Source organism: Eriocheir sinensis, chromosome 43, assembly GCF_024679095.1.
Source record: "Eriocheir sinensis breed Jianghai 21 chromosome 43, ASM2467909v1, whole genome shotgun sequence".
Classification (NCBI taxonomy): Eukaryota; Metazoa; Arthropoda; class Malacostraca; order Decapoda; family Varunidae; genus Eriocheir; species Eriocheir sinensis.
The window spans coordinates 14,117,395-14,129,708 of record NC_066551.1 but is presented as its reverse complement, the minus strand read 5'-3'; the positions used below and the strand labels follow the sequence as shown (position 1 = coordinate 14,129,708).

Here is a 12,314-nt window from a genome sequence, read left to right as displayed (position 1 = left end):
CCACTGTCTGTGTGTGTGTGTCTGTGTGTGTGTGTGTGTGTGTCTGTCTGTCTGTCTGTCTCTCTCTCTCTCTCTCTCTCTCTCTCTCTCTCTCTCTCTCTCTCTCTCTCTCTCTCTCTCTCTCTCTCTCTCTCTCTCTCTCTCTCTCTCTCTCACACACACACACACACACACACACACACACACACACACACACACACACACACAGACAGACAGACAGACAGACAGACAGACAGACAGACACACACACACACACACACACACACACACACACACACACACACACACACACACACATACATACTACATACGAAAAAGAATGGAAATAATGTGTCAACAAACTAAACAAAGGAAGTGCAAGACAAAGTAAGTGAAGCAGGAGGAAGGAAAGCCTAAAACGGAGGCTGCCGTAACGAGAAGGAAATGAAAGCGGGAGGGATAACACTGCTTCCTTCCTCTCCCTCCCTCCTCTTTCTTTGCTCCCTCTCTTCCTCCCTCCCTCATCCCCTTCGCTCCCTCCTTCCGTGGCACTCTGGGACGCGCCTTGTGACTCGAGGCGTATAATTACCCTGCCGGCACACTAGCACCCGGAACGCGAGGCTGGCGGGGCGATGGTGATGTTACGTGCTGACGGAGTGTGTGTGGTGGGGGGCTGGGGGGCATGACGCCGGCCATGGAATGTTGTGACTAGTGAAGAAGGAAGTGGCGTAAGTGGAAGAGGAGGAGGAAGAAGGATAGGGAGGAGGAGAAGAAGAAGGAATGTGCTGAGTCGCCACTGATATGTTTCTTGCTCCGTGTTATCATTACGAGTGTGACTTAGTGTGTCGACGTGAGTGTATCGGGGTGCTTGACGACTCACTGCTCTCGCACATCAGCAGAACAGACGGCCTCAACACACACACACACCGTTCAGTGGCTTGCCATCCCTGCTGGCTGAAGTTCGTGCCTCGGTCAAACCGATTTTTTTTTTTCCACTGACAGGAGCGGTTACTATTATCACTTGAACACGAGGAGTGGAATGCGTGGTGTGCGAGGTCCAAGTCGTACCCATAGATCCATAGATACTTGGCTGGCGATCGTTCAGCCTATGATCGAACCGTTGGTGAATGAATCATACACACACACACACACACACACACACACACACACACGAGGGGTCAAACTATAACCTCAGACACTCTCAGTTCTGGAGTCGTCAGCCATCACAAAACGCACAAATCTCTCATTTAGAAGCATTGGAGGAACAGCTGAACACACAGACTCGTGCATTTAACCGAGGTCGATAGACATCTTGACACAAAAAAGAGAAAACAAAAACGAGTAAGATAGTTTTCTCCATTCTCTCGAATTCCTGTGTGACACCTGGCGTTCTATCAGCCTATCTACTTGTCAGGTGTGTAGCAGTGGCCGCGACTGTTTGATGTGACGCCTGAGAGTGTTCGTGCTGAAACAAATGTGATAGATGTAAACAAAGGCTGTTGCTACACTGTGAGGCGATTACGAAATTAGTAATGTGTGCCGCATGTCACCAGTCGGACTGAGAGGCCAAACAGATGTCGTGAACCTTATTATTTATGTGTTTTAACTTGGAACCAGTATTTTTATTTCTCGTTCTAACATGACAGTGGAAAACGGGTAATCTTGGTAGCCTACACATCTACGAGACAATGAACATTAAGTGTTTTCCATTTTTTTTTTTTTCAATTATGTGCACGAGAATGTATGTGGACAACTTGATGTGTATATTGTGTATATTTTTTCTATGGTGACCTTGGTAACGAAAAGGCATATCTATCTAAGCTTTACTTGCCCTTGCGGGCTATATTTGTATGCCTGCCGGTGACGCGAGCTGTAAACGTCACCTGTCTTCCTCCTCACCTGTCCTAGTCAATTAGATCTTTCCCTAAACTTTAAGGACTTTAAGGTTATTTTCTTCGACCCCAGAAAGCAAATAAGCTATTATTTATATATATTATGTTTACAATTTAGCGAGAGAGGCATTTTGCTGTGCTGATAGCAAAAGTTTGCAGTATTCTCTCAAAAGGCATTTCTTGGTTTTTATTCTTACCTGTTTGTTGAAGGTCCGTTGTGAAGGGTTTATAGATTTTTTTAGTTAGTTAAAACACTTCGGGTGGCGTGTGATAGGACGAAGGGATTGTTATATTATTTTCACATTTTCTCTCTCTCTCTCTCTCTCTCTCTCTCTCTCTCTCTCTCTCTCTCTCTCTCTCTCTCTCTCTCTCTCTCATTAGGGCGCCCATACCTTCTGATCTCTTCCCACCAAGGCGGGCCTCAGCGGGGCCTCATGTACGCCTCACTGTGTGCACATAAAGAAGCTGAAAGTTGATACGAGTCTCATTTTCCTGTGTGTGTGTGTGTGTGTGTGTGTGTGAGAGAGAGAGAGAGAGAGAGAGAGAGAGAGAGAGAGAGAGAGAGAGAGAGAGAGTTAGGTCTTCATAAAAAAATAGAACTATTGTGCATCGCTGTTCAAACATATGAGTCTTATGATCAATATGAAATACATGGGAAATGGACCAATACAACAATACCCATCAAAACGTTTTATTACCAACTAAGCATGAACCAATCAGAGAGCGTCAGTAAGTTACGTGTGGGCAACTCTCCCCCTTATTGGCAGCCGGGCAGTGACGTCGCGGCAGCATGTCTCAGCTGGTCGGCGGGAGTGAACGCGGTAACTTGATACTCGTGCTGTTTTTCGTGGATTTTGTGGCGTTTGCGGTGCTTTTGAGAGACGAGTGGTGGCCGGCGGGGAGATAAGGTGCCCGGGAGGAAGTGTGAGATGGAAGTTACGTGGCACAAGCAGAAGGGGGGCTGCGAGCGCCGAGGGAAGAGCAGACGGTGAGTGTTGAGGTGAAGCAGTGTTATGTTTGATGAGTAACGAAGCTGTGGGTTGATATGGTAGATATTTCATTGAGATTACTGTGTTCTTATTACGTGCTGCGTGTTTTAAAGTGTAAGACTGACAAGTGAGGCGCAAAAAGAATCAGTGATGGGTTTTGGAGTGTGCTGTGATGGAGGTGTTGAGGGCGAGACGGCTGACATGACGCCTGTCTGTGCTCGATAATGGCGATAGAAAATGCGATCGTCCGCAGTTGTAAATGTAGTGAGGGCATAGGGTCGTATTTTAAAACATTTCTTCGCCCAAGTTCACACATTTGGCAAGGCTTTCGTAGGAGTCTTGAGCATTTCCAGTAGTAGTTTTATGGCCCTGGTGGTAGTCTGACCCTTCCTCTGCACCGTGAACCTAAAGAAACACTCATTAAAACCCGATTGACCCCCTCTTTGACCTTTAGAAATAGTTGATGTGAGAATTGAAAGTGTCTTAAAATACCGACCATTGACCTTGTGCTCTTGACGGCCCATAGGAGGCAGCAAAGTGAATGAATGAGCTGAATGCGATTTAAAAGAGGAAAGTGTAGTTTAAGGTTAATAACCGATCCCACCAACAGCTGTTTGGGTGGTGTGATCGTACACGTGTTTCATAGTTTGTTGAGCGACGAGGGAAAGGAACTTACACACACCATATTTTTTATAGTAGAAGTATGTTGGTGTGTCCTGAAGATGTCTTATAATGTGATTGTGTGTTTGTTTATTTACGATTGCTAACTAACTAAGGTGGAGCGTTCGTCAGGAGGTGCGTTGCTTCACCCACACGCCAACTCCACTCTAAACGGCCGATTAGATTTGTAATTTATTGCAATATAAGAACTGTTTAATAACGTTGTATATGCAACATCATCAACTATGAAATATAAACTAACTATAAACTATAAAGAGTTTAAGTATTGAATTGAATGAAACATGATCAAAACAAACTACCTAAAAATTCTGGCCTAGTAACCACATTATAGCTGATGGAAAAAAAAAAAACAAGTTTGAAGTTGCGTTGCTTCGGACGGGAAGGGTCATAGTTGACAGGTGACGGCTGTGCTCTCATGTGGAACGTAGTTATAATATTTATTGCCGTCGCCATGAAATATTACTACATGAGGGAGTAACATAATTCATGCAGTAAATAATAATAAAACGATGGTCGTTCGCTTGAGCAACTGGGCGAAAATAAAGGACGGATCGAAACATTTTTCTTTGTGTGTTTGTAGCCTGATGTTGAACGTGGGTAAAATGTGCATTGTTTGTAGTTATATTCTCTGACGTCCAGCGAGGTTCGTTAATCACCAGCCATTACTTCAGGAGTACACATGAAATTAGGATGGGCTGCAACACATGATGAAATAATACAAAGTAAAATAAAACTAGCAAAAAGACGTATAGCTTAATGTTTACTAGAAATTAATGCAAAGTGAAGTAAAACAATTTTAAAGAAGAATAGCCTAGCTGTTCAATACAAAAAATATGTATATGGAAACAAGATAAGTGGTACAACCAATGAGATGAAGGGAAAGTACACACAAAAAAAAAGAAAAAAAATGTATATCCTTAAAAATATTTGAGTAAAATAATTCAAAGGTAAACTTATATTGCTGTCTAATAGTAGGGAAAGCAACGATGAACAGGACAATAAGAAATGTAGTCTAGTTCATACCCTCAAAGTGAATATAGAAATGAGTTGATGCGGAAGTAGATTTTAATAATAAACAAGTGTAATAAACAGCAAGTAAAACATATTGGCGTGCTTGAATGAGCGTCCTGTGCTCTAACGGCTCATGCTTTTTTTTCATAAACTAATTATATTTGATGAATATATTGGCATTTTATTTTCTAGGAGCATCATGTTACGTATATTTCTTGCACATTTTATTATTTATTTTAGCTCATGGTAAGCCGCCCTTGCCTTACGTCCTACACTGGCTTGATTCTTTACCTAGCCTGTCACTTGCTCATAGGCGGCAAGGGGGAGCATACAAGAGGGAAAGGATGAGTTACACCAGTCATCGAGAGGTGTTGGAGGAAGTGACTGGGTGTTGCTGGTGTTGGTGATGGCGGTGATATAGCCTTTTGTCATCCCTAAGTGTCAATAGGCGGCAAGGCGGATAAAAACAAGAGGAAAGGAAAAGTTAACCCAGTCATTGAGAGCTCTTAGGAGTGACTGGGGTGTTGTTGATGGTGGTGATGGAACTTTCGTAACCTTAAATATCAGGCGAGTCACAGCCACTCGCCACCGCCTCGCTCCGTAAAGGATGTGAGGACGTGATGGATGAATACTTTAAATCCATAAGCTGAAGTATTTGTTTACTCTGGGAATGAATGGGCGGTTAGTTTTTGTCGCGTGTTTTGTCATTATGGAGTTTGTTCTTGCATTCAGAGCACGTCCGGGAAACGAGCGGGTGAAGGTGGTGATGGTTAACCGATTTCTATGCAAATTTTACTTAAAGACAGAAATCCTGTTTATGAATGAATTATTACTATTATCATCATGTACATCCTTACTTCTATGGTAAATATCGAATGGCATTTTTTCTTTTTCGCTTCGTTCTTGTTTCCGGTGACTTGTTTTTGTATATAATGCTTAATTTATATCTGTCTGTCATTCTGTCTGCGTGTGTGTGTGTGTGTGTGTGTGTGTGTGTGTGTGTGTGTGTGTGTGTGATTGCATTTAGATTATCACAGCAAAAAATCAAGGGCACGGAAGTCAGTAGCGAGAAAAGGAAATAACATAAGAAGAACGGAAATGAGAACTGCCAAAGAGGGGCAACAGGAGAGGGAGGAGGGGAGGGGAGGAGAGGGTGTAAGGGGATGGGGAGAGTGTGAGAGGAAGAGTACAATAATAAAGTGACAAGTGAAGGGGAAGAGACGGAAGGGGAGATCATGTGAGAGAAGCAGGAAGGGAAAGATGAAAGGAACAGAAGCTGGTGGATGATGGGGGAAAATGAGACGGGGAAAGAGAGAGAGAGAGAGAGAGAGAGAGAGAGAGAGAGAGAGAGAGAGAGAGAGAGAGTGTTTGTGTAGAGTTCTCTTTGAAAACACTTTACCATCAGTGTATTTTTATAACATGTCGAAAAGAAAGATATTGGTAAAACAAAAAATGAAAAAAAAAACTAATCACATGAAGAAGAAAAAAAAAAACTGCTTTCAATGACCGCAGAAAAAAAAATATAGACGTTAGAAAAAAGATCTAATACACATGAACGTCAACTTTTTTTTAACACGACGAAGCCCCTCAAAAGAAAAGGCTGCTCTTGGTATGGTGAGCCGCGTTAAGGCTTCTGAATACTTAAAACTTAGATGTTTAGGGAATTTATAGCCCAAGTTTGCCTAAGCTCTGCAACATTGCCTATCCTGACCCGCTGCAGCCGAGTCTTCAAGTGTGCCTCAAGTATTTTTTAGATCGACAGCATTCCATACATGAGAGAGAGAGAGAGAGAGAGAGAGAGAGAGAGAGAGAGAGAGAGAGAGAGAGAGAGAGAGAGTATTTAAAGTCTCATTCTGGGGTATTTAAAGCGCCATTAATTTGCAAAACACATTTTCACCAGAGGGTAAAATATTTTTTGCAACAGCACATTAAAAGTTCCGTTTGCGACATTTATTTTCCTGTTTTATGTATCGTACGTATATAACTGAAATTCTCACTTTCATGCTTTTAGATTCTAACAAGCATGTGCATTTAAGTTATGTCCTGTTTTTATAAAGAGGCTCTTGACCACCACAGGCTCGTTTGCTGAAGTAACGGATATGACCACTGACACAACGCGCAGCTATTGTGTGCGTCTCAGACTTTACTGTTTACCTGCACACATTCAACCTTATCTTCAAAATTTTAACTTCTTACGATTTAGAAGTTTTTTACTCGGAAAGTCGAGAAATATATCTGAAGTGTATGTGAATTCTAAGTTCTAAATACAACATTGAAATGGATACTTACATGAAGGCATTATTAATAATCTGCGACTTTTTTTTACCTGTTAAACATTTAATTTTTTCCCGGGAGACATTTAAACATTAAATTCTACGAAAAAAAAAAACTTTTGGATTCATAATTTTTACCTTGGGGACGTTTAAGTTCTTACCTTCCGACCTTTGATCCTTGGAGGAGTCGCAGCATCTCGGGTTTCAAGGGATTCGGATCCATAAAGCGTAAATGGTAAAACAGCCTCGTTACGGTGTATTTTTAGTTAATTAAATGGATATTCGACTCCCATATTTCCGTCCCGCGCTAGACACACCCCACTCATTCCTCATTTCTCCCCTTCCCTTTTCCTCTTTTTTCTCATATTCTTCCTCATCTCATCTCTCTACCTCCCCATCCCCCCTTCCGTCCTTTCCTCTCCATCCATCTCTCTCCAGGTCTCCCTACCCTCTTCTCTCTCTCTCTCTCTTCTTTTCCATTCCTCCACGCTTCACTCCCCATACACCCTCCATCTCAAGCTTCCCCTCCTCCTCCCTTTCCTCTCCCTCCCTCCCTCTCACACATCTCCCCTTTACACGCTCCGGACGCCTCGCTCACACCCTCCCTCTCCCTCTCCCTTATTTCACTCTTAAAAATACCACCACGGGAGAGTTGCAGGATATGTTTCTCCTTCCTCTCCCTTCCTCCCTCCCCCCCTTCCTCCTCATCCTCCCTCTCCTCCCTCCTCTCTTCCTCTCCCTCACAAGTCTCCCGCCTTTCTCCTCTTCCTCACTCTCTCCCTCCTTCTCTTCCTTTCAAGTCTCCCTCTGCTCCCTTTTTCTCGTCTTCCTCCCTCCCTTCCCCTCCCTTCTTCTCTCCTCCTCTTCTCCCACACAAACTTCCCTCCCTTCCCCTCTACCTCCCTCTCTTCCCCTCCCTCCCTAACCTCCCTCCCTTCTCCTTTATCTCCCTCTTTTCCCTTCTCGCCCTATCCCTCCCAAGCCTCCCTATCATCTCTCCCTTCCCCTCTCCCTTCCTCTCCTTCCTCCCTTCCCCTCTACCTCCCTCTCTTCCACTCCCTCCCTAACCTCCCACCCTTTACCTCCCTCTTTTCCCTTCTCTCTCCCTCTCCCTCCAAAGCCTCCCTATCATCTCTCCCTTCCCCTCTCCCTTCATCTCCTTCCTCACTTTCTCCTCCTCTCCCTCCCTTCACCTCCCTTCCCCTCTCCCTCCCTCTCCTCCTCTCCCTCCCTTCCCCTCTCCCTCCTTCTCCTTCCTTCCCTCCTTCTCCTCCCTTCCCTCTTCTCCCTCCCTTCCCCTCTAGCTTCCTCTACTCCCTCCTTCTTTCCTCCTCTCCCTCCCATGCTCCCTTCCCTTTTTCCTCTCCCTCTCTTCATGCCGTAGTCAATTACCTACAGCGACCTCTCCCCCCCCCCCCCCGCTCTCTCTCGCTCTCTCTCTCTGGTATTCCCCACTTGTTCAATGGTCTGAGAGAGAGAGAGAGAGAGAGAGAGAGAGAGAGAGAGAGAGAGAGAGAGAGAGAGGATAACAGTTTACAAGGATTTAGGTAGCATAAAACAATCTGTAACCAAGTTGTAGATAGGTTTAGAGAGAGAGAGAGAGAGAGAGAGAGAGAGAGAGAGAGAGAGAGAGAGAGAAGAGGGGGACAAATTTAAGTGTTTAATGGGTCGTCTTTAACCCATTTAAATCGCCCATTTTGAGGTTATTTGGACCCCTTGTATTTCCCGAACTCCATTAAGAAGCGACAAACCCAGTGTGTTCCCCCGATACTGCGCCTAAATCACTGGGGAGGAGGAGGAGGAGGAGAAGGAGGAGGAGGAGGAGGAGGAAGAGGAAGAGACGAAGTTATGGGGTGTGAGCTCTAAGGTGTGTGTATGTGTGTGTGTGTGTGTATGTCTGCGTGTGTGTGTGTGTGTGTGTGTGTGTGTGTGTGTGTGTGTGTTCTCATAGTTCATGTAATCATTATCTTCATTTTTTCCACTTATAATACAGTTTATTTTTCATTTACACATTCTAGTCCTGTTGCTTCTCCCTTCCTTTTTCCTCCTTCTTCTTCTCCTCCTCTTCCTCCTCCTCCTCTTCCTCCTCCTCCTCCTCCTCCTCCTCCTCCTCCTCCTCCTCCTCCTCCTCCTCCTGCTTCTCCTCTTCCGTAGACACCTTCGCCCTGGCGGACTTTCTAAATTTTCTGCTCCATAGACTTTCGATTGGGAGAAACGGAGCAGCAGACGCCTTGGAATGGGTCTTGTACTTGATTGTGAAGAGGTGAAGGAGGAGGAGGAGGAGGAGGAGGAGGATTGAGGAGGAGAGTGAATAGGAGGAGGAGGAGGAAGAAGAAGAAGAGTGAAGTGGTGCTGGAGAATAAGAGTGAAGGAGGACTTTTAGATGTAGCTATGTCGTAAGAAACATGAAGGGGAGAAAGAGGAGGAGGAAAAAGATGAGAGGCAAAGGGAAAGGAATACAAGAGTGTGAATAGGAAGTATGCTGAGGTTAACTAAGAGAAGAGTGACTCGGAAAAATAAGAGGTGTTGGTAAAGGAGGAACAAGGGGATAAGTGACAAGAGGAGGAGGAGGAGGAAACATGGAAACATGGGCGATCCAGCAACAGAAAGCTTGTGTGCTGCCCGTTCTATTGATTTTATCTTCTCCTCAGTCTTCTCTTAATACCACCACTTGCGTGACGTGCTGAACAGATTAAAGCATTTTCTTATCGTACGTGCGAGGCTGTTTAGTTTACTTCTGACGCAACAAAGTAACTGCCAATGTTATTTTTTTTTAAGTTGGTCGTATTAGCATTAACGACTTCAGGAATGTTGTTGCACCAGTAGATGACGCGATATGTGGAAAGTTTCCTGCCGATATTTCTTCTGAATTGTCTTAATTGAATTAGTACCCCGTTATCCCTCGCTCTTGATAGCCTGGAGCTAAAAAAAAAATATATCGGCATTGATGATCTTGCCCCTGTACTTAAATCCTCCCGTAACGTAAGGACACAGAGGTTGGTATTATAAGACACTCTCGCTTCTCACATTAACAATTTCTAAAGGTCAAAGAGCGGGTCAGTCGGGTTCTAATGAGTGTTTCCTTAGGTTCACGGTACAGAAGAAGGGTCAAACTAACACCAGGGTCATAAAACTACTACTGGAAATGCCCACGACTCCTACGAAAGCCTTGTCAAATATGTGTTCTTGGGCGGCGAAATGTCTTATAATACTGCCCAGAGTTTCACCAGCCGTTTTTCATGCAGCTGTGGCCTTAACGACGGTATTTTCGTGGCAGGTATTTTCTCACCCAAGCTTGGGCGGGGCTTCCCACGCATGTTGTATGTACGTCTGGGTACCATTGTTGGGCCCAAAACGTATGATTTTACACTTGTTAAGATTGAAGGACACTTGCCGCTTTTCAGACCTAAATATCAAGGAATACTTGAAAGATTCCGCAGTTTGCCGCTGTTAAGGCTTTTGCACCCACTTTGCCTCATCAGCAAACTGAGATAGTGGGCGAGGTCCTTTTTCTAGTCGTTCGTGTTTGCCATAAAGAAGGATAGCAGCTCTGACTGTTGCGACACTGTTAACGGAGGGAAGCCATTCGGAAGTTTCCCCATTTAGAAAAAAACTCGTTGTTTTCCACCGGCAAGTCTATCTCTCATCCATGTAGTCAGATTGTCTCCTATATATGCCTCGTGATAGCAGCTTTTTGCGTGTCCGTGTGGTATCTTGTTAAAGTGTTTCTGAAAGTCCCTAGGGATGAGATTCTCTCAGTTTTCATATAAACCGTAGAAGGAGGAGGAAGAGGAAGAGGAAGAATAGAAAAAAAATATGATCAGATGATGTGAAACAATATACTGATATAGGTGTGTAAAAACGAGAAGCTTTAAAGATAAAAGAAGAAAGATACAGAGATCGGTGGAGAGAGAGAGAGAGAGAGAGAGAGAGAGAGAGAGAGAGAGAGAGAGAGAGAGAGAGAGAGAGAGAGAGGTCATTCAAATGACAAGGAAGCAAGAAGTATACAAAGAGAGAAAAAAAAGAAGAATGAAAACATGTGTTAAGCAGGACAAACACGCACACAGAGGAGGAGAGACAGTTAGACAGACAGACAGACAGACAGAGGAACAGGCAGACAGACGGGCATGGAATTCGAATCACGCCTCACAACCATTACTAAAAAGTTCCCACGCACTGCAAGACAACACGAACAGAGGTGCGTGAGAGAGAGAGAGAGAGAGAGAGAGAGAGAGAGAGAGTACACCAGCAACAGGGTAAGAAGAAAGCCATGATAGGCCCCGCGCCCTCCACCCCTACCCTGCTCCTCTACCTCGCTCACCCCGCCAAGTGTAGCGACATTGACAAAGGGTGAACGTAATTGCGCCAGTTCCCCCTCTCGACCTCATCCAGACCACAATGAAAACGGGGCGCCGCTGCCACACTCCCTCACCGACTACTTGGTATATTAAAATCGAAATCCTACTTTACCCTTTACCCCCCCCCCCTCTCTCTCTCTCTCTCTCTCTCTCTCTCTCTCTCTCTCTCTCTCTCTCTCTCTCTCTCTCTCTCTCTCTCTTTTCTGCAACGATTTCCCTCTCTTTCTTTCTCTCTCTACTTTTCCTCCTCTTTAATCATCCTCCTTTCCTTTCATCTTCTCTGCCTTCTCTTCTTTACATCTGGTTTTCTCTTTTCTTTTTACATTTTCATTTATCTCACTGATCTTACTGTCTCCATCTTTTCCCCATCAATTTCTATTATCCTTATTCATTACTATAGGTATCGCAAGCTCTTCTTTTCCCGTATTTTTCCCATCCATTCTCTCTCTCTCTCTCTCTCTCTCTCTCTCTCTCTCTCTCTCTCTCTCTCTCTCTCTCTCTCTCTCTCTCTCTCTCTCTCTCTCTCTCTCTCTCTCTCTCTCTCTCTCTCTCTCTCTCTCTCTCTCTCTCTCTCTCTCTCTCTCTCCCCCCCCCCCTTCATGGCCTTGCCCTCTTTTGCTCCCCTCACTGATAAAGAAAAAAGGGAAAAATAAAACTTCCTATGACCGATTTGTCTGGAAGTTTAGTTCATAATTATTATTGGTGTTAGAGAGAGAGAGAGAGAGAGAGAGAGAGAGAGAGAGAGAGAGAGAGAGAGAGAGAGAGAGAGAGGAAGGAGTGATTGAGGAGGAAAAAATTAAGGACAATGGTTGTGCCGTGAGAAGCTAAAATAAGCCGCACTAAAAGGAAAGGATATTACAGACGAAGAAGAGGAGGAAGAACAGGACGAGAAGAATGAGCACTCAGGAGAAGCCGGAGGAGGAGGAGGAGGAGAAGAAGGAGGAGGAGGAGGAGGAGGAGGAGGAGGAGATATTGAATGTTAAGAGAAAGTCTGATGAGGAACAGATAAGAAAGGAAGATAAATTATATTAGCTGATTATCCTAATGAGAGAGAGAGAGAGAGAGAGAGAGAGAGAGAGAGAGAGAGAGAGAGAGAGAGAGAGAGAGAGAGAGAGAGAGAGAGAGAGAGAG

At 44.5% G+C, this 12,314-nt stretch overlaps 1 protein-coding gene across 4 annotated transcripts in view; it reads left to right on the top strand.

The window, feature by feature from the left end:
* The first annotated feature begins 2,677 nt into the window (after nt 1-2,677).
* Nucleotides 2,678-12,314, top strand: part of LOC126980191 (discoidin domain-containing receptor 2-like) — a 274,256-nt gene continuing 264,619 nt past the window's right edge. For all 4 annotated transcript variants that reach the window (XM_050829813.1, XM_050829814.1, XM_050829811.1 and 1 more), the window contains exon 1: nt 2,678-2,859. The gene's annotated coding sequence lies outside the window, so the exon portion shown is untranslated. The remainder of the gene's footprint in view (nt 2,860-12,314) is intronic.